Raw genomic sequence first — 26,048 nt, 5'->3', positions numbered from 1 at the left:
ATAAATACAACTTTCAATAGCTCAATATATTTTGTTACTTTAAGTGAATTTTTTTCAGTTATTCCTTGGTTCCCAACAAAAAAAATCTCAAGTATAGTAACTATTTTTTAAATTTCTGAAGATAAAAAAAGGAAGAAAACCCTATCGGCATAGATGCTTGCAAAGAATTTGAAAGTGGTTTAAGGATGTGAACACTTAAGAATAAAATGTACTTAGGTTGATAAATAAATAATGGGTAATAAAATAGAAAAGATCATTCCATTGATTTCAAAGACGCATATTTACTGAAACCCCTCCCCTGTGTACTAAATGGGGCACAAGATGTAGCCATGAGGATACACATCTGACCCCTGCTCAGGAGATGCCCCTGTCCTGTAGAAATATTTACCAGATGCCTACCATGTGCTGGTGTTTGTGAAAGATTCTTTATATTGCATATCCAACAAAGGCCAAAGTAGAAACAACCATATATTGGTCACCAAGTTTCCCAACTCTGCAACTAAAGGAGTAGAAATAAAATAGTAGGCTTCAGAAACCCTTTGGAGTATTCGTGAAGTTAATTGTCCCCCTTTTTTTTGATGGCACCAGAGAGGGCGCTGATGAGCAAGTCCAGATGAAGAGAAAGAGTGCGATGGAGGCAAGGACTGAGCAGCAGAGAAAGAGGAAGGGTTTGAAGAATGAGTTGAGGCTCTTTGGTGATGTAGAGAAGAGGTCAGCTAATGTAAGATGGAACGAATTGTTGTCTTCTAGCTGTAGGTCAGGCAGGGTGCTGGGTCCAGGGATCGAAGGGGCTGGGAAAGAGGGGAAGCAGTTTTCACTAGAAAATAGAGAACTGGGTAGGTTTTGCTTTCAGGCATTCTGAGTTGACCGTCATCTACACTTTTAGTTTCCTTGGATATGCACAGATCTGGGGACATAGAGGTAACCAGAAAAAAACAAAGTTTGAACATTTTTAAGATCCCATTTTGATAGAAATGAAATCAATGTTCAATTTCCTCACTTACAGTATGTAGAATAAAATCTGAAGTCAGTAATAAACTGTTTTATTAATTTTTCTTTTGAGTGCTGTCACAAATGAGAAGTGCTAAAGTTAATAGCTTGGACTCTGGAGTAATGTCCAGTTGAGCCATGGCTGAGTTGTTTAGCAGTAACAGGATTTAAGAAGTTATACACCCCTACATGTCTGTCAATTTGTCGTACTGTGGGGGCTTGTGTGTTGCTGTGATGCTGGAAGCTATGCCACTGGTATTCAGATACCAGCAGGGTCACCCATGGAGGACAGGTTTCAGCTGAGCTTCCAGACTAAAACAGACTAGGAAGAAGGACCCGGCAGTCTACTTCTGAAAAGCATTAGCCAGTGAAAACCCTATGAATAGCAGCGGAACATTGTCTGATATAGTGCTGGAAGATGAGCCCCCCAGGTTGGAAGCCACTCAAAAGATGACTGGGGAAGAGCTGCCTCCTCAAAGTAGAGTCGACCTTAATGACATGGATGGAGTAAAGCTTTCAGGACCTTGATTTGGTGATGTAGGATGACTCAAAATGAGAAGGAACAGCTGCAAACATCCATTAATAATTGGAACCTGGAATGTATGAAGTATGAATCTAGGAAAATTGGATGTCGTCAAAAATGAAACGGAATGCATAAACATCGATATCCTAGGCATCAGTGAGCTGAAATGGACTGGTATTGGCCATTTTGAATCGGACAATCACATAGTCTACTATGCTGGGAATGACAACTCGAAGAGGAATGGTGTTGCATGCATCGTCAAAAAGAGCCTTTCAAGATCTATCCTGAAGTACAACTCTGTCAGTGATAGGATAATATCCACACGCCTACAAGGAAGACTAGATAATACGACTATTACTCAAATTTACCCACCAACCACTAGGGCCAAAGATGAAGAAATAGAAGATTTTTATCAGCTACTGCAGTCTGAAATTGATCAAACATGCAATCAAGATGCATTGATAATTATTGGTGATTGGAATGTGAAAGTTGGAAACAAAGAAGGATTAGTAGTTGGAAAATATGGCTTTGGTGATAGAAACAATGCCGGAGATCGAATGATAGAATTTTGCAAAACCAACGACTTCTTCATTGCAAATACCTTCTTTCACCAACATAAACGGTGACTATACACATGTACCTCACCGGATGGGACACACAGAAATCAAATTGACTGCATCTGTGGAAAGAGACGATGGAAAAGCCCAATGTAATCAGTCAGAACAAGGCCAGGGGCCAACTGTGGAACAGACCATCAATTGCTCGTATGCAAGTTCAAGCTGAAACTGAAGAAAATGAGAGCAAGCCCACGAGAGCCAAAATATGACCTTGAGTATACCCCACCTGAATTTAGAGACCATCCCTAGAATAGATTTAACGCACTGAACACTAGTAACCGAGGACCAGACGAGTTGTGGAATGATATCAAGGAGATCATCCATGAAGAAAGCAAGAGGTCACTGAAAAGACAGGAAAGAAAGAAAAGACCAAGATGAACGTCAGAGGAGACTCTGAAACTTGCTCTTGAGCATCGAGCAGCTAAAGCAAAAGGAAGAACTGATGAAGTAAAAGAACTGAACAGAAGATTTCAAAGGGCATCTTGAGAAGACAACGTAAACTATTATAATGACATGTGCAAAGCGCTTGAGATGGAAAACCAAAAGGGAAGAACACACTCGGCGTTTCTCAAGCTGAAAGAACTGAAGAAAAAATTCAAGCCTCAAGTTGCAATAGTGAAGGATTCCATGGGGAAAATATTAAATGACGCAGGAAGCATCTAAAGAAGATGGAAGGAATACACAGAGTCATTATACCAAAAAGAATTAGTCGATATTCAATCATTTCAAGAGGTGGCATATGATCAGGAACAGATGGTACTGAAGGAAGAAGTCCAAGCTGCTCTGAAGGCACTGGTGAAAAACAAGGCTCCAGGAATTGATGGAATATCAATTGAGATGTTTCAACCAACAGATGCAGTGCTGGAGGTGCTTACTCGTCTATGCCAAGAAATATGGAAGACAGTTTCCTGGCCAACTGACTGGAAGAGATCCATATTTATGCCTATTCCCAAGAAAGGTGATCCAACCAAATGTGGAAATTATAGAACAGTATCATTAATATCACACGCAAGCAAAATTTTGCTGAAGATCCTTCAAAAACGGCTGCAGCAGTATATCAACAGGGAACTGCCAAAAATTCAGGCCGGTTTCAGAAGAGGATGTGGAACCAGGGATATCATTGCTGATGTCAGATGGATCCTGGCTGAAAGCAGAGAATACCACAAGGATGTTTACCTGTGTTTTATTGACTGTGCAAAGGCATTCGACTGTGTGGATCATAACAAACTATGGATAACACTGTGAAGAATGAGAATTCCAGAACACTTAATTGTGCATGAGGAGCCTTTACATAGATCAAGAAGCAGTTGTTTGGACAGAACAAGGGAATACTGATTGGTTTAAAGTCAGGAAAGGTGTGTGTCAGGGTTGTATGCTTTCACCATACCTATTTAATCTGTATGCTGAACAAATAATCTGAGAAGCTGGACTATATGAAGAAGAACGGGGCATCAGGATTGGAGGAAGACTCATCAACAACCTGTGTTATGCAGATGACACAACCTTACTTGCTGAAAGTGGAGAGGACTTGAAGCACTTACTAATGAAGATCAAAGACCACAGCCTTCAGTATGGATTACACCTCAACATAAAGAAAACAAAAATCCTCACAACTGCACCAATGAGCAACATCATGATAAACGGAGAAAAGATTGAAGTTGTCAAGGATTTCATTTTACTTGGATCCACAATCAACAACCATGGAAGCAGCAGTCAAGAAATCAAAAGACGCATTGCATTGGGCAAATCTACTGCAAAGGACCTCTTCAAAGTGTTGAAGAGTAAAGATGTCACCCTGAAGACTAAGGTGTGCCTGACCCAAGCCGTGGTATTTTCAATCACATCATATGCATGTGAAAGCTGGACAATGAATAAGGAAGACCGAAGAAGAGTTGACGCCTTTGAATTGTGGTGGTGGTGAAGAATATTGAATATACCACAGACTGCCAAAAGAACAAACAAATTTCTCTTGGACAAAGTGCAGCCAGAATGCTCCTTAGAGGCAAGGATGGCGAGACTGCATCTTACATACTTTGGACATGTTGTCAGGAGGGATCAGTCCCTGGAGAAGGACATCAAGCTTGGCAGAGTACAAGGTCAGCAGAAAAGAGGAAGACCCTCAACGAGGTGGATTGACACAGTGGCTGCAACAATGAGCTCAAGCATAACGACGATTGTAAGGATGGCACAGGACCAGTCAGTGTTTCCTTCTGTTGTGCATAGGGTCACTATGAGTCAGAACTGACTCGACAGCATCTAACAACGACAACAACAACGACAGCTTCTCTGAGCCTTAATTTCTTATTTGGAAAGTTGGGATAATTATAGTGCCTAATTCACTGGATTTTCATGAATACTAATGGGGGAACTTCAGGTAATATGCACAGCAATATGAAACTGGTAGTAAAAATTTATAACCTTTAGCTATTACTGAAATTCGCATCAATCAATACTTGATAATGGTTACAAGTTTGGGTTGAATATTCTTGGCCAAGACTTCAGATCCACGGAATAAATCAACAATGTTTGATAAATTAGAAGAGTTATTGATTTATTTTCCAACCCGTCATTTATAATTATATCCCTCAAAAACTACCTATGACATAAGTCCTAGCCCTCTTTATGCCTATCGGTTTATTAAGGAAGTAATATGGCACAACGAGCATAGCAGTGACCTTGGAATTGGATGTAACTGAATTGAAATCCTAATCTCTCCATACGTTTTGGCTTTGATTTAATTTCTTAGATTTTCAGTTTCTTCATCTGCAAAATGGCAATTACAATAATATCTATTTCATAGGATTTTTTGTAAGGATTGTGTTAGATTAAATAAGTTATTATTATTATCTTAACGTCTGAAACAGTGCCTGGCACATAATAAGAGTTACATAAGTGGTTATCAAGTAAATGTGTCAAGTAAATGAAGCCTAGCAAACAGATGAGGTAGTTTTTATGCAATAGAGCATGAATGTGTGAGACAGAGAGACAGAAAGACAGAGAGCCAGAAAGAACGCCACATATACACACAGAACAATCCAAACACCAAGTGAATCACAAATCAGGAAATAAGATGCTTAGGGTCAGTCAAAGCAATCAATATATTAAGATTTCTGTTCCAATACATAGGATGGCAAAGACGAAAGGTTAGAGATTACACTGTGAAAATTATCTAGTTTAGAAACAATGATATTTCCTTCAACTTTGCTAGATACGCAAAATGGGACAACAGTAATTCACTTTATTAGATTCAAACCAGATGCCTTCAAGTTGATTCTGACTCATGACAACTCCATGTGTGTCAGAGTGGAGCTGTGCTCCATACGATTTTCAATGGCTGATTTTTCAGAAGTAGATTGCCAGGCCTTTCTTCTGAAGAGCTTCTTGGAGACTTGAATCTCCAACCTTTCAGTTAGCAGCCAAATGCTTTTACCATTTGTTCCACTTGGGGGCTTCTTATTAAACTCAGCCAGTACCCAAAACCATCTGGTGCAGGGGCCACAGAATTCACTGTATCATCCTTTGCAAGTTCATTAAGAATTTAAACACTAGGAAAAAAATTGGAGTTGGAAAAAGAACTAATATAATCGTATTCTCCTCGTATGTGTAAAAATAAAAATTTCTGGCTGTGCCTACCTTTAATTTTGGAGAAGTTTGTGGATTTCTTCAAGTAATTTGAAAGTTCAGGTAATAAACATTGAAAAATGTTTGCATTTTTTTCCTCCCCAGTTACCTTCATGACCTAATTTGAATTCAAGAGTTATGGAAGCATGCTAGAAGAGCTATTATTTTGCATATGGGACTAGAAAATGGAATGGCAGTGTCCCTGTTGTATGAGGAAATGAGATAAATCCAAGTTCCTTTGCATTTGTAAAGCAGTGATGAACTAAAAACCTCACAGCCAGATTCACACAGAGATATTTCTGCAAAAATTGTAAACCACTCTCTTTAGTAAGAAACCACTTTGGGGAATATTTTTATCTTTCACAACTCTTCTTTAACAAAGCCACTCTCTCTCTCTCCCTCTCTTCTTTCTTTTTCATTCCTATGACAACGCCTAACATGATTTATTGATTTTTTAATCCTCTCCTGAACTACAGGAGTTTGGATAAATTCATAGTCTTAGACTTCACACTCACGATCCTTTATCCTTTTTAAAAAAGGAATTAGCACCACTTATTTAAGAGAAAAAACACAAGCACTGCCGTTGGAACTTAGCAGATACTTTCTATTCAAAAACCTTTCAACAAGGAATGAAATGTATATAACAACTGTATACGATGATGAAATAACACAATATGCTCACCTAAATCTACCCTCATTTTATTAGAGGAAATCAAAATAGCTGATCAATACGATCTTTTAGTATAAAGTTCCAGAACACTGAAAAAGTAAAGCAAAACAAGAGGGAAAAACAACATATTTTTATTGGATATGGAGTCACAAATGTGTGTACACACTCAAAAGACAGTGGATTCATCAGCTTTGCAACAATACTGAAGCCTTGGGAGGGACAGAGCATGTACACGCATATATTATTCTCCCCTCCTAGATATTGCTAAGCCTCCACTCACCCTGTTCACTGCCCTAAAATGATGCAAGCATTCCCCAGGGATAGCAACATTCATAACTTAATGCAATCACTTTTCTATACAAATGCTGCACTGTTAAATCAGCATACCCATTGCCTTCGAGTTGATTCTGACTCATATCGACCCTATAGGACAGAGTAGAACTGGCCCATAGGGTTTCCAAGGAGTGGCTGGTGGATTTGAACTGCCAACCTTTTGGTTTAGCAGCCAAGCTCTTAACCACTACACCAAGAGGGCTCCATTAAACCAGCATAAAAAAAAAAAAAAAAAAAAAAAGGGTACTGCAAAAAGACAAATAACCCAATTAAAAAATGGGCAAGAAATATGAACAGACACTTCACTAAAGAAGACGTTCAGGTAGCTAACAGATACATGAGGAAATGCTCACGATTATTAGCCATTAGAGAAATCCAGATCAAAACTACAATGAGATTTCATCTCACTCCAGCAAGGCTGGAATTAATACAAAAAACAAAACAATAAATGTTGGAGAGGCTGTGGAGAGACTGGAACACTTATACACTGCTGGTGGGAATGTCAAATGGTACAACCACTTTGGAAATCGATTTAGTGCTTCCTTAAAAAGCTAGAAATAGAACTACCATACAATCCAGCAATCCCACTCCTTGGAATATACCCTAGAGAAATAAGAGCCTTTACACAAACAGATATATGCACACCCATGCTCATTGCAGCACTGTTTACAATAGCAAAAAGTTGGAAGCAACCAAGGTGCCCATCAACGGATGAATGGATAAAAAAATTATGGTATATTCACACAATGGAATACTACACATCTGTAAAGAACAGTGATGAATTTGGTGAAACATTTCATAATATGGAGGAATCTGGAAGGCATTATGCTGAGTGAAATGAATCAGTTGCAAAAGGACAAATATTGTATAAGACCACTATTATAAGAACTTGAGAAATAGTTGAAACTGAGAAGAAAACATGTTTTTGTGGTTACGAGAGGGGAAGGGAGGGAGGGAGGGTGGGAGAGGGGCACTCACCAATTAGACAGTAGATAAGAGCTACTTTAGGTGAAGGGAAAGACAGCACACAATACAGGGGAGGTCAGCACAATTGGGCTGAACCAAAAGCAAAGAAGTTTCCTGAATAAACTGAATGTTTCGAAGGCCAGCGTAGCAGGGGCAGGGGTTTGGGGACCATGGTTTCAGGGGATATCTAAGTCAATTGGCATAATAAAATCTATTAAGAAAACATTCTGCATCCCACTTTGAAGAGTGGCGTCTGGGGCCTTAAATGCTAGCAAGCAGCCATCTAAAATGCATCAATTGGTTTCAACCCACCTGGATCAAAGGAGAATGAAGAACACCAAGGACACAAGGTGATTACAAGCCCAAGAGACAGAAAGGGCCACATGAACCAGAGACAACATCATCCTGAGACCAGAAGAACTAGATGGTGCCTGGCTACAACCGATGACTGCCCTGACAGGGAACACAACAGAGAACCCCTGAGGGAGCAGGAGAGCAGTGGGATGCAGACCCCAAATTCTCATAAAAAGACCAGACTTAATGGTCTGACTGAGACTAGATGGACCCCGGTGGTCATGGCCCCCAGACCTTCTGTTGGCCCAGGACAGGAACCATCCCAGAGCCAACTCTTCAGACAGGGGCTGGTCTGGACAATGGGTTGGAGAGGGATGCTGGTGAGGAGTGAGGTTCTTGGATCAGGTGGACACTTGAGACTATGTGGGCATCTCCTACCAGGAGGGGAGATGAGAGAGTAGAAGGGGTTAGAAGCTGAAGAAATGGACACGAAAAGAGAGAGTGGAGGGAGGGAGCGGGCTATCTTATTAGGGGGAGAGCAATTGGGAGTATGCAGCAAGGTGTATATAAGTTTTTGTGTGAGAGATTGACTTACTTGTAAACTTTCACTTAAACCACAATATAAATTTAAAAGGAAAAAAAAAACAGCATGGGGTGTTAAATATCCTATATCTATTTTCATAGTTGTATTTGATTGTGTTGGACAGTTTGTATTTTCTTTTCCAGATTTCTTTCTGATTGAATGCATACATGTTTAAGACTATACATGGGAAATGATTTCACGGTCTGCAGCTATGAAAAAATGGGGCACAAAGAAATCGCCCCCTGATTTTAATTTCATTTACACAATATTTAAAGCAAGAAATGTGGATAATGCAGCCCAAGTTACAGGCCATTCTGATAACTTATATTCTAATATTGGATTTCCTGTGGAGATTGCTTTTACTTCCGTAGAAAGAATGCCTAAATATTGTTGACATAATTCAGAGGATTCCTGAAAAATTTGGAAAAGAAGGTCTCATTCCCAACAAATCTTTCCCACAATTCTAATGAAAAAGAGATTAACTTTTTCACAAGAAGTACTCAGAATACATCATGTAAATAAGCTTCTTTTTGGCTCACATGCATATTAATAATTTTCATCATTATCTTATATCTGGGGCACATCACCATTTACAAAGTTTGTATTATTCATTGACAACCCTGTGAGATATGAATTATTATACTTCACCACACAGGTCCAATTAATCAAGGAGTCTTGGCTTCTAGATAATAAGTTCCCAGATGGCATCTGGCCTACAAGCTTTCTCTAGCCAATCCATCTTCCATGTTACTACTAAAGTTAGCTTTCTAGAGATAGTCTTTATGAAGACATGATTTAACGATCCTCCTTTTGGCTATAGAATCCCCAAATCCCTAACTGATAAGGCACGTAAGATTCTCTGTAACTGTTTTCCTAATTTCTTGCTCAGCATCCTCCCTTGCTTTCCCTTCCCCATCCATGTGGAGTTGGCTCCAACTGCAGCAAAGCTACTTACGTTTCCACTATATGCCCTTCTCACTCAGACCTTCAGGGTATCGCAGAGATTATGCCTCTCCCCATGAAAACTCTTACTCTGCATTGTTCCCCAAGTTTATGTATCACCTCCATTGGTGATATAGAAAAGAAATCCTCTGGAGATTTTTTTTTTTTTCCAAAGATCCCAGATAGAATAAGTTCCCTTTCATAAGAAATTATATCTATATTTTCCATTTTATAGTATATTTCATATTATGTTGTGGCCAAGTACATATTTGAGACTTCTCAAAAGGTGGATTTGTGGAAGGGCCAGATTAGCTCTTACAACTTTCGAGTTTCATTTTCCTAGATCACAGCTTCTCTGACTTTGCTTCTCATCTGGGAGCACAACATCTTTAGTAAATGGAATAAAAAAGGCCATTTTTTAAAATTCACATTTGCATTTATTTCTTCAAACATTGTGAAGGGCAACTTTACCTTCTCTGTCAGATTTTCAATGCTTTTAAGTCTTCCGTGACTTCACTAGCAGGGATTTGGTAAAAGATCTGATTAAGCATGGGGTATCACAAAGAATTTAGCTTTGAAAACTGTTCCAAACCCTTAATAAGACACTCCAGGTTGTTCACAGTGACTTTAGGTTCATATAAAAATATTATCCGGTTTTACAACTGAATATTTGGAGTGGAGTTGGTTGGCCTGAAAGTGGGAGAGGAAAAAGCAGTTCTGTTAACCATTTCATTACTATTTTTTTAAGTGCTACTTGTTTTCACTAATTATGGCGTGCTGATTCAAAGACCAATTTGGGATTTTTGATATGAGTTATGGATTTGGAGACCTATGATCTGGTAACACAAGCCATCAATAAAGTGAGTGGCACTGTGGCACCACTGAGTTGTGGCATGACAACATACCAGTAAGAACTAGTTTATTTTCATTAGGTTACATGGGAAATCTCTGGTTTTCTAAATATGACGCAGAAAAACCAAAACAAACCCATCAGGGCCCCCCTAACTATCACATAGGAAAGCCGTAATTATACTTGCAAGACTTACCTCACAGAAATAAGGGAAAAAAGGCAAAAGTTTACAGAAGTTTATCAAACTAACAGTTCCAGAAAGCATCACCTAATAGAGTGTTCACCCTACACAACATTGAGGCTGCCACTCCAGTCTTCTGGGCTTCACACATTTCAAAAGGGACCCACCTTGACACTAAATGCATTAGACCCGGAATAAAATACTACCTAAGAGGTCCATAGGTATAAAAAGTGGCTGGTATAGTTATACCAATAGTAACAAAAGGGGTTAAATTCTCCTTTCTATAGTACCTGGCGCTGCAAGGGAACTCTACCTAATAGCTGTTCTTCCAAGATAATGAATATATAAGGAAGCCCTATGGTGGGCCAGATTTGTAATCTTCTCATGGTCCCATCCTCAGCTTTCTGAACAGCACACTGAAATTGTTGTTTGATTGCAATGCTAGCGGAAGTGCATTCAAGCTCTCTTTCGTTGTTGCTGTTGTTGTTAGATGCCATCAAGGCAGTTCCGAGTCATGGCGACCCTATGTACAACAGAACAAAACACTGCCCCGTCCTGTGCCATCCTCACAATCACTGCTATGTCTGAGCCCATTGTTGCTTTTAGGCATCAAATTTCAAATTATAAAATGAGGTTCAATCAACTGGCTCCATGACTGATTTTTTTTAAAATCCCCGTTGCTACAGCGGTCGTTGCTTAGATGACTACGGGCTTGTCCAGGTCATTGCTCCTCCATCCTCCAAGCGTGGCCCATGGTCTGGCGGCTTTGCCGGCCTCCCTTGGGAGCTCATAAGAAATACAGTAGTTCCACTCCAGGACCACTGAAACTCAATCTGCACGTTAGCAGGGTTCCCCAGTTGATTCAAATACACATTAAAATCTGAAAGACACAGCGGTAAGCCATCCCAAAGCGTAATTTTCTGGACTCCATTTGCTTGAAACTACCTAAGACCATGAGGCTTAAAATGCCAAACTCAAACGTTACATTATTCAGTCATAACACACTGAGACGAAATGTTTGCTGCCTCATTCTGGAGTATTTTTGACCATCAAATCATAATTGCCTCAATAGGCCTCTTTTACAAATGTATGAAAATCATTCGGATAAGTGCTTAGTACTTGCTTCCGTATTCTAAATGGTTAACGCCTTGAGAAGAGAAGGTACACTTTTCGAAGGTTAAGAAAGCTCATGCAAACCCAAGAATAGCTATGCCCCTCAAAATTTCTGACTTTTTTATGTATCCTTTAAGCCTCTCTTTGTATCCCATTTCCTACTTTCCACGGGCCTCATTTACTAAACAGTGCTCTGAGCTACCAGAAGAACTTATTTTACACATCACAGGACCTGGGCAACAATAGGCTCTCCAATGTTCAGAGTTTATAACTACTCAGTATCATAGATCACTGATTTATTGGAATAAGAAATGGTTTATTTGTTATCCTGAGATTTCTTTTAAAGTGATTGCATATCATGTTTAATGTCTTTTGTAAGTTATGTATAGTTCAGTAATTGTTCAGAAATATTTGCTAAATACATATTTTAATATCATTTTATAATTTTAGTAATTCCATTCACTCATATATTCAAAAATATTTGTAAATTATCTACTGTATGCCAGGCAACATTCTATGTGCCTTGGGAAACAGTAATAAATAACACAGCCAAAACCCCCTATTTTATGGAGCTTACATGTTAGTGAGAGAAACATAAAAACAAATATGAACTATACAGCAATTCATATGATAGCATGTGCTACTGGAGCAACTAAAGCAAGAAGATGATGCGGTGATAGTGGGGAAGAGGAGGGGTGAGCTCTAGAGGGACTAACATTCGGTTCAGTAATAGAGATTGATACTAGATTCTTAGTTTTTTAAAGCAATTGATATCAATGGGGTTAAAGGATATAAAGTGATTAACCCTGAGGGTCTCATAGATAATGGTGGCAGACCAGTAAGTATTAGGTGTATAGGAGGGAGGGTGAGGTCTTACCCAGAATGACATACTGTTCCACTGCCCTATTCTCACTTTGCTAGGGTTAACAGGAGTCCTGGTGGCACAGTGGTTAAGAGCTCATCTGCTAACCAAAAAGTTGGCAGTTCGAATCCACCAGCCACTCCTTGGAAACCCTACGGGGCGGTTCTGCTCTGTCCTACAAGGTTAACAGGGAGGCTGGGAATGGTTAAGCTTATCTGGAGCATGCAGAGCTCTTGAGTGCCTCCCTGAGTCATATTCCTAGAAGCACTTTCTTACCGATAACTCCTTTGATTCTCACTTAAAAGTATTTGAGCCAGATATTATTGTTCTTATTTTATCTTGAGGAAACCAGGCCAGACATTAATTAACTTATCTTTAGTTAGTCACCCATGCTTGCTAACAGCAAGACAAGCATCAAACCACAGCGTTTACACTAAAATAAAGCCTGTATCACCCCACGTGGAATATGGCTCCAAACCAACCTTTAGTTCACATCAGTAAAGCATGGTCAACGTATGACACAGAGACATGTGCTTCCGGTGCTGTAGGTCAGGACTGCCCGCCAGGCTATACAAGGCCATTGGTTAGAAAACCATAGTGATCCACCATCCCCACTCTCAGAAATCTTCTCAACCTTCTGAAATGTGAATCAAAACTCATTTTATTAGGCAGAATTGTAAGGGAGAAGGGGCAATAATAGATTGAAACTGAAATCCATTGTCATGGGGAAAGTTTAAGTTATCTGGAGCGTCCAAAATGGCACACTCCATATGCATTCTCACCTGCCTCCATAAACAAGCCATGTTTTCTTCACAGTTTTTGAGCTTCAGGGCAATCGGGGTATATGAGATGCTAAGCAGTTTTTTAAGCAGTAGTGACAGGAAGGCTAACAAATATCAGAAAGGAGACTGCCTCATCTCAACATGCCTAAACAGAGCAGTCATCTAGGAGGGCACCAGCTTCTCTGCCTGAGGTAGAAGTCTCTGTCTTCTCCAAAGCCTCTCACACCTCTACTCACATACCAAACAGTTAAAATAACTTCGAGTGATGAGAGCCCCGAAAATTTCCTGAAATTAAGTGTATACCAGACGGCAATCTTGGTTTTTTGCGTTTTCCAGTAAAGTGTTCTTCCTCTGCCCTCTTTAGCACTGCATTGTGATGGTTATTCTCAGTATCATCTTGATAATGGCTGTGATTCCTCAAGAAGGATAGATGCCTACTTTGCCTGAAAAATACTTTAAGTCCACAAATGTATAAGAAAAGAGGACTGTCAGTACAGGGCATTGCAGAAGATCAACCAGTTGTTGGACTTTCCAGCTCCCAGACCTACTGAAATCGCCGTGAGTAGGGAGCCATGCAGTTAGTAGCTCCTGAGTCCATTAATACTATCCTTCAATGGCTCTGTAAATAGCAGTTTAACTCCCCTAATTATTCCTCTTGTCTGCATTTGTACTCTAATCCATCAATAATAACTTGTACCCCACCTTTTATTTCATTAGAAGATACTTGGGAGAGACAGAGTGGGGGAGAAAAGCATAGTCTGTGTAAAATGAGCTAAAAATAAGTGACATTAAAAAAATAATAATAGTGGATGCAGTAAACAGCTACTTCTGTGGTTTCTGCTATGTCTTCAGAGCACAACTCTACCAACCTACCTACCTACCTACCTGTCTGCCTGTCTACCTACCTACCTGCCTGCCTACCTACCAGTCTGTCTGTCTATCTCTCTCTATCAATCAATCTATTATCTATTACCAATCTGCCTATAAAATGGGATGGATTAAAAAAAAGGAAACTAAAATTACTGATGAAATACTGAATACCAAGCATTTTGCCTACAGTAATATCCTGTGTATTTCATGTCTTCAACAGTCCTTTGTAGTGGGAATTATTTCAACTTCATCAAGCTTCATTGAGTGAAATTGTCTAATGTTAGTTGTCTGACACATGCCAGAGTTGTGATTTGAACTTAGGACTTTCTAAATCAAATGTTTGTGTCTTTTCCTACATATGATGCTGACATAGGATCAGAAATTTGAGAGTAATCTAGACTGAGGCAGGAAACTGACCTTATTTCTCATTCAGCAGTCCCTCCAAGCAAAGGTACTTGTGATTCCACATTCAGGCTTTTAGAGGATGAATGAATCAGAGTAGAATACGACAGAAGAAAGTTTGCTGTGGTCAAGATGTATCTGAACGTGTGTTCTCATTATAGGCCTTACATATTTCTTCCTCATGATTTCTGAGGCCATCTTGTTTTCTGTGTTCTTATAGAGCATAAGGAGCTCCAGGGGTTCAGTGGTTAAGAGACCAGCTGCTAACCAGAAGGTTGGCTGTTGTAATCCACCAACCACTCCTTGGAAACCCTATAGGGCAATTCTACTGTGTCTTATAGGGTCACTATGAGTCAGAACTGACTCAATGGCAACAGGGGCACAGCTTTAAGCAGTTTATATCACCATGTCCGTTGCTCTACCTTCCCACTTCTTATATATAATAGTATCACGCATATAAGGGTTGGTTTGATTTTACCTCAGCTACTTTTTTTACTTCAGAGGTAGATTGTGGTGATTTGTAGTTAATGAGATCACATATCTGAAATTAAAAAAAAAAAAAAAAGTTTCCTGATCTTGAGCTTTTAATTCTTCCCGTTCAACCTCTGTCTTCACAATCAATTCCACAATTTTTTTGCTGTTGTTTTTTTCAGAGTCAGGAGTTTGAATATCAAGGATACCTTATTCCACAAGAATGAAAATTAACCAAATACACAAATAAACCATGTTTATTTGTTACAGTTATTATCAGTAAAATGATCCTGAAATTAGCATTTGAGGGATTATTTTCTTTCCTTTAAGATGGGAACGATTGACAAAGAGGGATGGTAACACAATCTAGCCATGAGCAAATTTTACCAAAGACTGATTAATATCTCCACGAATTAAATTAGATGTTATAAGACTCATAACATGGAAGAGACATTGGAGAGTTATAATCTAGTATTTACTTTAAAGAAAATTAGGCCCACACCACTTATGTCACTAACCCAGCATTGTGCAGATAGTTTGTACAAAAGGCAACTTCTAGTCCAAGTTTTCTGAACTCCCCCAAATCTCTCAAAACACTGATTAGTTTCCCCTTCCTCTTACCCCATTTTCATAACCCACAGACATAACAAAAAAAAAAAAAATTATTTTGCATTTATGTGCTACCATAACAGATCTAAAAATAGACTAAAGTGACTTGCAGTTGATTTGCTCAACTAGGATATGTGCCTTGATTTTCAATAAATTGGGAAGATATCCTGCAGTCAGACACCTGTAGGCAATCAGCTCTAGGTCTTTCAGGGTCGCAGCTCCTGGCATGCATGCCTGACTAGTGGTTATCTTTTGTGGCAAGCAATAGGAAAGAACACTCCAGCAGGAAGAGTGACAGTCTCAGGAGGGCTGGGCTAGCCTTGGCTCTCAACTTTGCCCCATTAGAAATAAGGTGTTTGCAGAAAACCAAAGGCACAAGGAAAATATTAACCCAAAGGACTAAAGGACCACATAAACCAGAGCTTCCACCAGCCTGAGACCAGAAGAACTAGATAGTGCCCAGCTACTACCACCAACTGCCCTAACAAGGGTCACAACAGACAGTTCCAGACAGAGGGGGAAAAAATGTAGAACAAAATTCAAATTCCCCCCAAAAAAGACCAGACTTACTGATTTAACAGAGACTGGAGGAACCCGGGGACACTCTGCTAACTCAGAACTGAAATCCACTTTTCAGACAAAGATTAGACAGGCCTATAAAACAAACAATAACGCAGGTGAGGAAGGTGCTACTTATTTCAATTAGATTTAGGAGACCAAATGGGCAACTCCTGCCCCAGTGCAAGACGAGAAGGCAGGAAGTGACAGGAAAACTGGACAAATGGATACAGGGAACCCAGAGTGGAAAGGGGGGCAGTGCTGTCACATTGTGGGAATTGCAACCAATGTCACAAAACAATATGTGTATATATTTTTGAATGAGAAAAAAGAAATAAAGTATTTTCATCAGGAACATGCTCCTGCCTACCTGTCGTCCTGACTCTGCTGGCTCACTGAGAGCGCTGCCTACCTACCTGGGACAAGGATGTTGAATGTCATATTCTTTAATTTAGCCTTGACACAAGGAGCTCAATTTGTTCAGTACTGAAACACTGGCTGAGGTAAACTGTATATCAGAGGAAGCTTTTGAAAATATATTCAGCCTTTGAAGTTATTAAGTTATTTTCTACAAGTAGGGGGAAAAAATGATGAGTTTCTGAAATCTTAGCTAGATATACCAAATACAACAATTCTCAAAGACAATGGCTTGCTTGTTTTCTCCTTTGATACCAAATTTCATAATTGCACAATGCTGATGCACCAGGCTGGAAAGGGTAAAAGAATTTTTAAGGAGTCCCTAGATGTTACAGGTAGTTAAAGTTCTAGGCTGTTAACTGAAAGGTTGGCTCTTTGAGTTTACCCAGAGGCATCTCAGAAGAAAGGCCTAGAGATCTACTTCTGAAAAACTAGTGATTGAAAACCCTATGGAGTACAGCTCCACTCTGACACACATGGGGTCATCATGAGTAGGATTCGACTGGTCAGAATTTTTAAAAAACACAATTTCCCCCATGATTGGAACCTAGTGTTATGTTTAATTTTTCCTTCTGTGGATAAAAACATGTTCAGTGCAGAAAACAAACATAAAAATGCACAAAAGGAAGAAATCATTCAGAAAAGCAACACACTTAATGACTTTGAAAACGGTTGTACACTTTGTTGTGTATGTCTGTATGTATCTTTCTTTTATAAAAATGGAAGTATCACATACAAAACTTGCTTGTCTTCACTTAAGACCTTACTGTGAGCATTTTCTCACATCTAAAAATATTTTATAACACTTTAAAGAGCTGCAGAGTATTCCATTCAAATGCAATACTTTATTTTAGAAATTCCCTGTTGTTGGACATTTAGATTGTTTCTGATTTTCCACTATTACACATAATAGTGATGAATGTTGCATTTATCTTTGCACAGCTGAAGATAATTTATTATGAATGAGTGGTAGTTCAAAGTGCATAGTCATTTTTACCTTCAACAATTTTATACCATCTTATCTTTGCAGTACAGATGGTCTCCTGTGTATTTGTTCATTCAACAAATGTTTAATGGGTGCTGTGATGGTTAAGATTATGTGTCAACTGGGTTAGGCCATGAATTCTGGGTGGTTTGGCAGATATTATGCAATTATCTTCCATTTTTGTCATCTGATGTGAGAGCCAATCAGTTGGAATGGGAGGTTTCCTTAGGGGTGTGGTCTACATCCAATATATCTGGATGTTCCCGCAAAACTTGCTCTTTCTCAATCCTGCATATGGCTTGTCACCCTCTGACTTCTGGTTCTTGAGACATGAGCCAGAAGCCAATTACCTGACCTGGAGATTTTGGGTTCCTCAGTCCCTGAAACCACACGAGTCAGGAGAAACCTCCAGGCTGTTGCTTCACCAATGGATTTGGGGCTTGCCAGCTCCACAGTTGCGTGAACCATTTCCTTCAAACAAATCTCTCTATATATACATTTATATATACACTTTACCTGTTTTGCTCCTTTAGAGAACCCAGTCTAAGACAGATGCCAAGCATTACGTTAGGCACTGCATTGAATACACTGCACTGTAGATGGAAATAGTGTCTAATAGAAGAGAAGGGTGATTAATCAAATAATTACACTCTAAGATGCTCTGTGAAAACAGTGCAAGACAGTATAGCAGCATTTAGCGGAGACCTCACCAAGTGAGAGGATATGTTCCCCTAGAAAACTGGCAATCAAGCAGGATGAACAAACAGAAGATAATTTAGGTGGGAAACAACTACAAAAAAAAACCAGCGCCGTCAAGTCAATTCCAACTCATAGCGACCCTATAGGACAGAGTAGAACTGCCCCATAGAGTTTCCAAGGAATGCCTGGCGGATTCAAACTGCCGTCCCTTTGGTTAGCAGACATAGCACTTAACCACTGTACCACCAGGGTTAATTCCAGGCACAGGGAGCAGTCACATTTTTGCCAAGACCTAAGACAGTTTGAATCAGAAAGAGTGACAGCGCTGTCAGTTGAAAAGTTACCATTTCCCCACCAATCAGAGGAATGGAGAATTATGAGAAAGATCAGATCAGCTATAAAGAAGAACAAAGCTGAATTGTCTTTGTTTTGTGTGTATATTCTCTACCCTACACAAAGCACATGTTTTTTTTGTTTTTTTTTTCGGTTTATGTTTCTTGAGCTATTCATGCAATTTAGTGATTTGAAAACTTGGGAACATCTTAGGCCCATTATGTTATTAATATGGTTTTAAACATAATTTTCCTATTGCGATCTGAGTTATTTATATACCATTTATATTTATATTGACCTTTTGTCATATCCTAGATTTTCACTCTAGAATGAAAGACAAAATGATACTGTTTTTGATATACGACATTTTATTTTATGTCATTAAATAGACCAGACTTTTCCTTTATGCTTTACGATTTTGGTGTCATATTTAGGAAGGCCTTTTCCTCACTAAGCACTGTTAGCTTTTCTTAAATTTTTCCTAGAGATGGTTTTGTTTCACATGAAGCATTTTGGCTTCGAATTGAACCCAGGTCTCCCACATGGAAGGCAAGAATTCTACCACTGAACCACTATTGCTGTTACTGAGATATACAATTAAAAAAAAAAGTCGCAGTCCAGTTGATTGAGACTCATGGTGATCCCAAGTGTTACAGAGTAAAACTCCTCCATAGGGTCTTCTTGGTTATAATCTTTATGCAATCAGATCACCCGGCCTTTCCTCCACAGTTCCACTTGGTGGGTTTGAACTACCAACCTTTAGGTTAGTAGTTGAGTGCAAACTGTTTGCTTCCCCTAGGAACCCAGAATAAACCCAGGAGACACCATCTAGGACACATACAATAGACCTCCTAAAACCTCAGAGGAAAATCTGGAAAAAAGTTCTGTGGGAACTTAGGGCACTCAAAAACAACTGTGTACATTGGAGAATTTAGATAGACACACACGTGCCCATGGAAAAATGTGTGTTCAGAAAAGTTTGTGAAAACCCTAAGCTTTCTCCTCTGCCTGATCTCTAGGCTCACTGCAAGCCTGGCTAAGTGTCGAAGGAGTGCTCCAGCATAGAACTGATCTGCAAAGACTTGAAGAGATGTTTGTTTTATGTTTCTGTTTTATTTTATAGTTCCTGGCTACAAAATTAGTTTTTTTGACCCCAAGTACTGGGAATTAGGCCAAACATCACAATTTAAGGGCACGGTCCTCAACCAGACTGCCCTCACCTCAGACATTAGCCATAAGCTTGGGGGTCCTCAGACCACCTGCATTTGTGATCAACTGGCAAAAATTCAGGGTTTCCCACTACCTACTCTGAACACCAGCTACAAGTTTGGGCGTCCTAGGGTCACCCTCACTTTTGGAGATCTCACTACAAATATGGGAGTTCCCACTACCCCCTAAGGACATCAGCCACAAGTTCAGGGGACCCCAGGACATCTGTACTTCTGACCTACTGATTATAAGAAAAGGGGTTTCTTCTACCTCCTCAGGGTCAGTAATTCCCTAGAATGACTCACAGAACTCAGAAAAATGTTATGGCTATCATTGCAGTTTTGTTATAGCAAAAAATGACATAAACTGGATCCAGCCAAAAGAAGAGACTCATGGGAGAGTTCTGGGAGAGTCTCAAATGCAATACTCTCCATTCTATCCCTGTGGAACCAGAATGTGTCTCTCTCCCCACATATCAATGTATTATCAATCAGGGAAGCTCACCTGAGCTTTGCTGTTCATTGACTGTATTGGAGATTTATTTTGTAGTCATGATTGACTGAAGCATTGGTCATGTGATTGAAATCAATCTTTAGCCCTCTCCCCTTATAGGAGGTTAAGCCAATATCAAATGGTGGGTCTTTCAGGTTTAGCTAGCCCGCACCATTAATAACATTGTTAGCCTAAATTATCACATGTGGTCTGGAGATCCTCCAGAAATAGAAAAGGCACTCCTATCCCTGAGAAAATTTCAAGGGTTTCAGTATTACCTCCTAAGGGGTGGAGACAAAGGCCAAATTCTTCAAGTAAAATTCAAGTCTTCACCCCTACACTGGTGATCAAGGAATTCTCTGTCAAAACATTATATAAATGCAAAGTAAAGGAAGAGAGACTTTGGTGCCCACACATGACAAAGACTACAGTCTTTTCAAAAATGATTTGAATATCTCACTAAAGCAATGCACTACTACAGCCTTCACAAAAGCAGCAAATACTGCGAAAAGAGAGAATCTGATTTCCAAGATGATTACATTATGATATTCAAATGCCCAAATTACAACAACAAAAAATAAAAATACACACAAAGAAACAGGAAAGTAGGACCCTTCAAAGGAACAAAATTAATTGGGCTTCCATGGGGAAGCCCAGACGCTGGATTTACTAGACAAAGCTTTTAAAGCAACTTTCTTAATCATGCTCAAAAAAGCTAAAAGAGATCAAAAATCAATAATCTTTAGGAAATTAGAAAAATGAGAGTAATTAAGTTCAAAGTAAGCAGAAGAAAAATAATAAAAACAAGAGCAGAAATCAGGAAATTGAAAACAGGAAATTAGTAGAAAAATCAATGAAACTAAAAGCTGTTTCTTTGGAAAGATCAATAAATTGATAAACCTCTAGCAGGCTAACTAAAACAAAAAACTAAGAGAAGGCAAAAATTACTAATATTTGAAATAAAATCATCACTACTTATCCCGTGATCATTAAAAGGATAATAAAGCAATATTAAATTCGATTACTTAGATAAAATGGACCAATTCCTTATAAGACACAATCTACCAAAACTCAAACAAGGAGAAATAGATAATCTGAATATGCTTATACCTAGTAAAGAAATTAAATCAATAATCAATAACCTTCTAGTACATATGATTTCACTGATGACTCTAACAAACATTTAAGAAACAATGGTCAATCGATGTCTGCCCTGTCAGGGAGCACAACAGACAACTCCTGAGGGAGCAGGAGACCAGTGGGATACAGACCCCAAATTCTCATGAAAAGACCATACCTAATGGTATGATTGCGACTAGAGGAATTCCAGAGACAAAGCTCCCCAGAACTTCTGATGGCAGAGGACAGGAACCATCCCCGAAGACAAATCATCAGGCATGTAAAGGACTGGTCAGTGGGGGGGAGAGAGATGCTGATGAAGAGTGAGCTAATTAAATCAGGTGGACACTGGAGAGTGTGTTGGCAACTCTTGACTGGAGGGGGGATGGGAAGATAGAGAGAGAGGGAAGATGGCAAAATTGGCACAAAACGAGAGACTGTAAGGGCTGACTCAATAGGGGGAGAGCAAGTGGGAGAAGGGAGTAAGATGTATGTAAACCTACATGTGACAGACTGATTGGAATGGTAAATGTTCACTTGAAGCTTAATAAAAAAAAAAAAAAGAAACAATTGTCACCAGTTCTCTACAATATCTTCCAGAAAACAGAAGCTGAGAAAACACTTCTTAACTCATTCTATGAGGTCAGTATTATCCTAATTCCAAAACTTGATAATGACATTACAAGAAAGTGAAACTAAAAACCAATATCTCTTAGGAACACGCCCCCCCCCAAAAAAAATTGCCATTGAGTCAATTCCAACTCATAGTGACCGTATAGGAGAGGGTACAGCTGCCCCATAGGGTTTCCAAGAAGTGGCTGATGGATTCAAACTGCTGACCTTTTTGTTAGCAGCAGAGCTGCTAACCACTGTGCCACCAGGGTTCAGGAATATAGGAGCAAAAAATCTTCAAACATGTATTAGCATATCAAACCTAACAATATGTAGAAAGAATTCTATACCATGACCCCATGTGAGGTTTATCTCAGGTATGCAAAGATGGTTCAACATTTGAAAATCAATTAATGCAATCCATCACATCAACATGCAACAGAAGGTATAGAAAAAAGTGTTTAAATAACCCAACAGAAATTTATAATAATAATAATAAAATTCTTATAAATAAGGAATAGAGAGAACTTAATTTGATAAAGAACATCTACAGAAGTCTTACGGCTAGAATCATTCTTATGGTGAGAAACAATAAGCTTTCCCTCTAAGTTGTGAACAAGACATGTGTGTCCCTTCTCATCACTCCTATTGAACACTTTACTTGAAATTCTAGCTAATAAAATAAGACAGGAAAAGGAAATACATATTATACAGGATGAAAAGTAAGAAATAAAGTTATCTTTGTTTGCAGTAGACATGATGGTCTATATAGAGAATCTCAGAAAATAAACAAAAAACCTCCTGGAACTAATAAGTTATTTAAGCAAGGTTGCAGGATACAAAGTTAAGACATGAAAATTCATTGCTTTCCTATATATACTCACAATGTACAGCTAGAATTTAAAATTTAAAACACACATTTACATTAGGAGCAAAATACTTAGGCATAAATCTAACAAAGTATGTAAGAGATCTATATAAGGGAAACTACAAAACTCTGATGAAAGAAATCAGAAAAGATCTAAGTAAGTGGAGCGGTATTCTATGTTCATGGATAGGTAGACAATATTAAAATGTCAATTTTTCTGCAAATTTATCTATAGATTCAACACGATTCCAATCTCAAAAAGTTTTTTTGTTGATATCAACAAATTGATTGTAACATTTTTATGAAAAGGCAAAAGACATGTAATAGCCAACAATATTTTAGCCAATAGTTGGAGAATTGTCACCATCCAATTTCAAGAATTGCTATAAAGCTAGAGTAACCAAAAAAAAAACAGTGTAGTATTGAGAAAAGAACAGACAAATAGATCAGCGGAAAGAGTAGAGAGCCCGGAAGTGGACTCACATGAATACATACAGTCAAGTGATCTTTGACAACAGTAAGAGCAATTCAATAGAGAAAAGATAGTTTTTTCAACAAGTGGTGCTGGAGTAACTGGACATCCATGTACCAAAAAAAAAAAAAAAAGAATCTAGACACCAACCTTACACCTTTCACAAAAAATAACTCAAAATGGACCATAGACCTAAATGTAAAACAAACTATAAAACTTCTCGAAGTTAACCAAGTGGTCTGAGTTTGGCAATGAGTTTTTAGATGCTACATTGAAAAAACATCATCCATACAAGAAAAAAATCTTAAGTTGGACTTCATTACAATTAAAAACTTCTGCTCAATGAAATAAACTGATAAGAAAATGAAAAGACAAACCACAGACTGGGAGAAAATATTTGCAAAACACATATCTGATAAAGAACTTCTCTCCAAAATACACAAAGAACTGTTAAACTCAAAAATAAGAAAATAATCAAACAATGAAAAGTGGGAAGAAGATCTGACTAGACTCCTCACCACAAAATATATATGTATGTATATACGCATATATGGCAAATAAGCATATGAAAAATGTTCTACATAATATGTCGTTGCTGTTGTTGTTAGGTGTCATCTTGTTAGTTCCGACTAATCGCAGCCCAATGTATAACAGAAAGAAATGTTACTCTGTTCTGCGCCATCCTCGTAATCATTGCTATGTTTCAGCCCATTGTTGCAGCCACTGCACCAATTCATCGCATTGAGAGTTTTCCTCTGTTTTGCAGGCCTTCTACTTTCTCCGGGGATTGATCCCTACTGGTAACATGTCCAAAGTAAGTGAGACTAAGTCTTGCTATCCTCACTTCTAAGGAACATTCTGGCTGTACTCTTCCAAGAGAGATTTATTCATTCTTCTGACAGTCCATGGTATATTCAATATTATTTGCCAACACCATAATCCAAATGTGTCAGTTGTTCTCGGCCTCCCTTTTTCATTGTCCATTTGTGCATGCATACGAGGCAATTGAAAATGCCATGGCTTGCTTCAGGTGCAGCTCTTCTGCTGTTGTATTTTGAGTGCCTTCCAATTTGAGGAACTCATTTTCAAGCACTTTATCAGACAACGTTTCTCTGCTATCCATTAGATTTTCACTGTTTTTCTTTGTATGTTTTGTTTTGTTTGTTTCTGAAATAGGTCGCTAGGTCCTACCTCCTAGTCTATCTGAACGTAGTAGCTCCACTGAAGCCTGTCCATCCTGGATGACCCTGTTGATATGTGAAATACCAATGGCATAGCTTCCAGCATCACTGCAACACACAAGCCACCTCAGTACAACAAACTGACAGACAGCAGGTGGCATATGTTATTAGGAAACTGCAAATTGAAACAACAATGAGATACTACTACAGACCTACCAGAATCCCAAATACTCACAATATCAAGTGCTAGTGAGGATGTGTAGTAATGGGAAGTCTCGCTTATTGGTGGTGGAAATGCAAAAATGGTACAGTCATTTTAGAAGATAGTTTGGCAATTTCCTACAAAGCTAAACATAGTCTTATCATATGATTCAACCATTGTGCTTGTAGGATTCACCCAAATGAGTTGAAAACTTACGTACATACAAAAACAAGCTCACAAACATTTATATCAGCTTTATCCACAATTTCCAAACATTGGAAGCAACCAAGATGTTCTTCAGTAGATGAATGGATAAATAGTGATACAGCCATCGATGGAGCGTTATTCAGTGATTCACAACAAGCTATCGAGCCATGAAAAGACACGGAGGAACCAACAATGCATATTGGTTAAGTGAAAGAAGTTAGTCTGAAGAGGCTACATGCTGTACGATTCCAATGATACGATGTTCTGGAAATGACAAAAATAAGAGACAGTAGAAGGATCAGTAGATGTCAAGAGTTTGGAGTGGGGGTGGAGCAATGAATAGATGCAGCACAGAGGGATTTTAGGGCAGTGAAACTATTCCATGTGACATTCTAATGGTGAACACATGCTATTATTTGTCAAAACTCATAGAACTATACACAACAAAGCGTAAACCTTAATGGAAGCTGTTGACTTTAGTTAACAATAATGAACTAGGTATCAATATTGGTCCATCTGTTCTAAAGAATGTACCATATGAATGTTACTAATAGGGGACACTGGGTGTAGGGGAATGGGGTTATGGGAACTCAGTACCCTCTGCTCGTTTTTTCTGTAAACTTCGAACTTCTCTAAAAAATAAAATCTGTTAACTAAGGGAAAAAGAAAAAAAAAACTCTAATGTATTGTTTAAAAATATTTACTTTACTAAATGCTCCATAATGGAGGACCTTCAGATATTCATTACAAGAATAAAATAATACATATAGATGCCTTGTATGAAATCTTTGCCACTTGTCTCTTAAAAAAAAAAAAGGTGTGGTTAAATTGTAAAACATGGCAATATTGTAACAATGATAAAATGATAGTTTTGAGGATGCATGGGATAGAGATTAAAAATATCTGTTTACCTTCTACAAATCACACACTTGAGGTTCTAGGAAGTTTAGCCCATTAATATATTATCACTATAGTACAGTGGCTAGAAAGTGTCAGTAACAGTGTGGTTTATTAA

The sequence above is a fragment of the Elephas maximus genome, chromosome 26, assembly GCF_024166365.1.
Source record: "Elephas maximus indicus isolate mEleMax1 chromosome 26, mEleMax1 primary haplotype, whole genome shotgun sequence".
Taxonomy (NCBI): domain Eukaryota; kingdom Metazoa; phylum Chordata; class Mammalia; order Proboscidea; family Elephantidae; genus Elephas; species Elephas maximus.
This window is presented reverse-complemented; position numbering follows the sequence as displayed.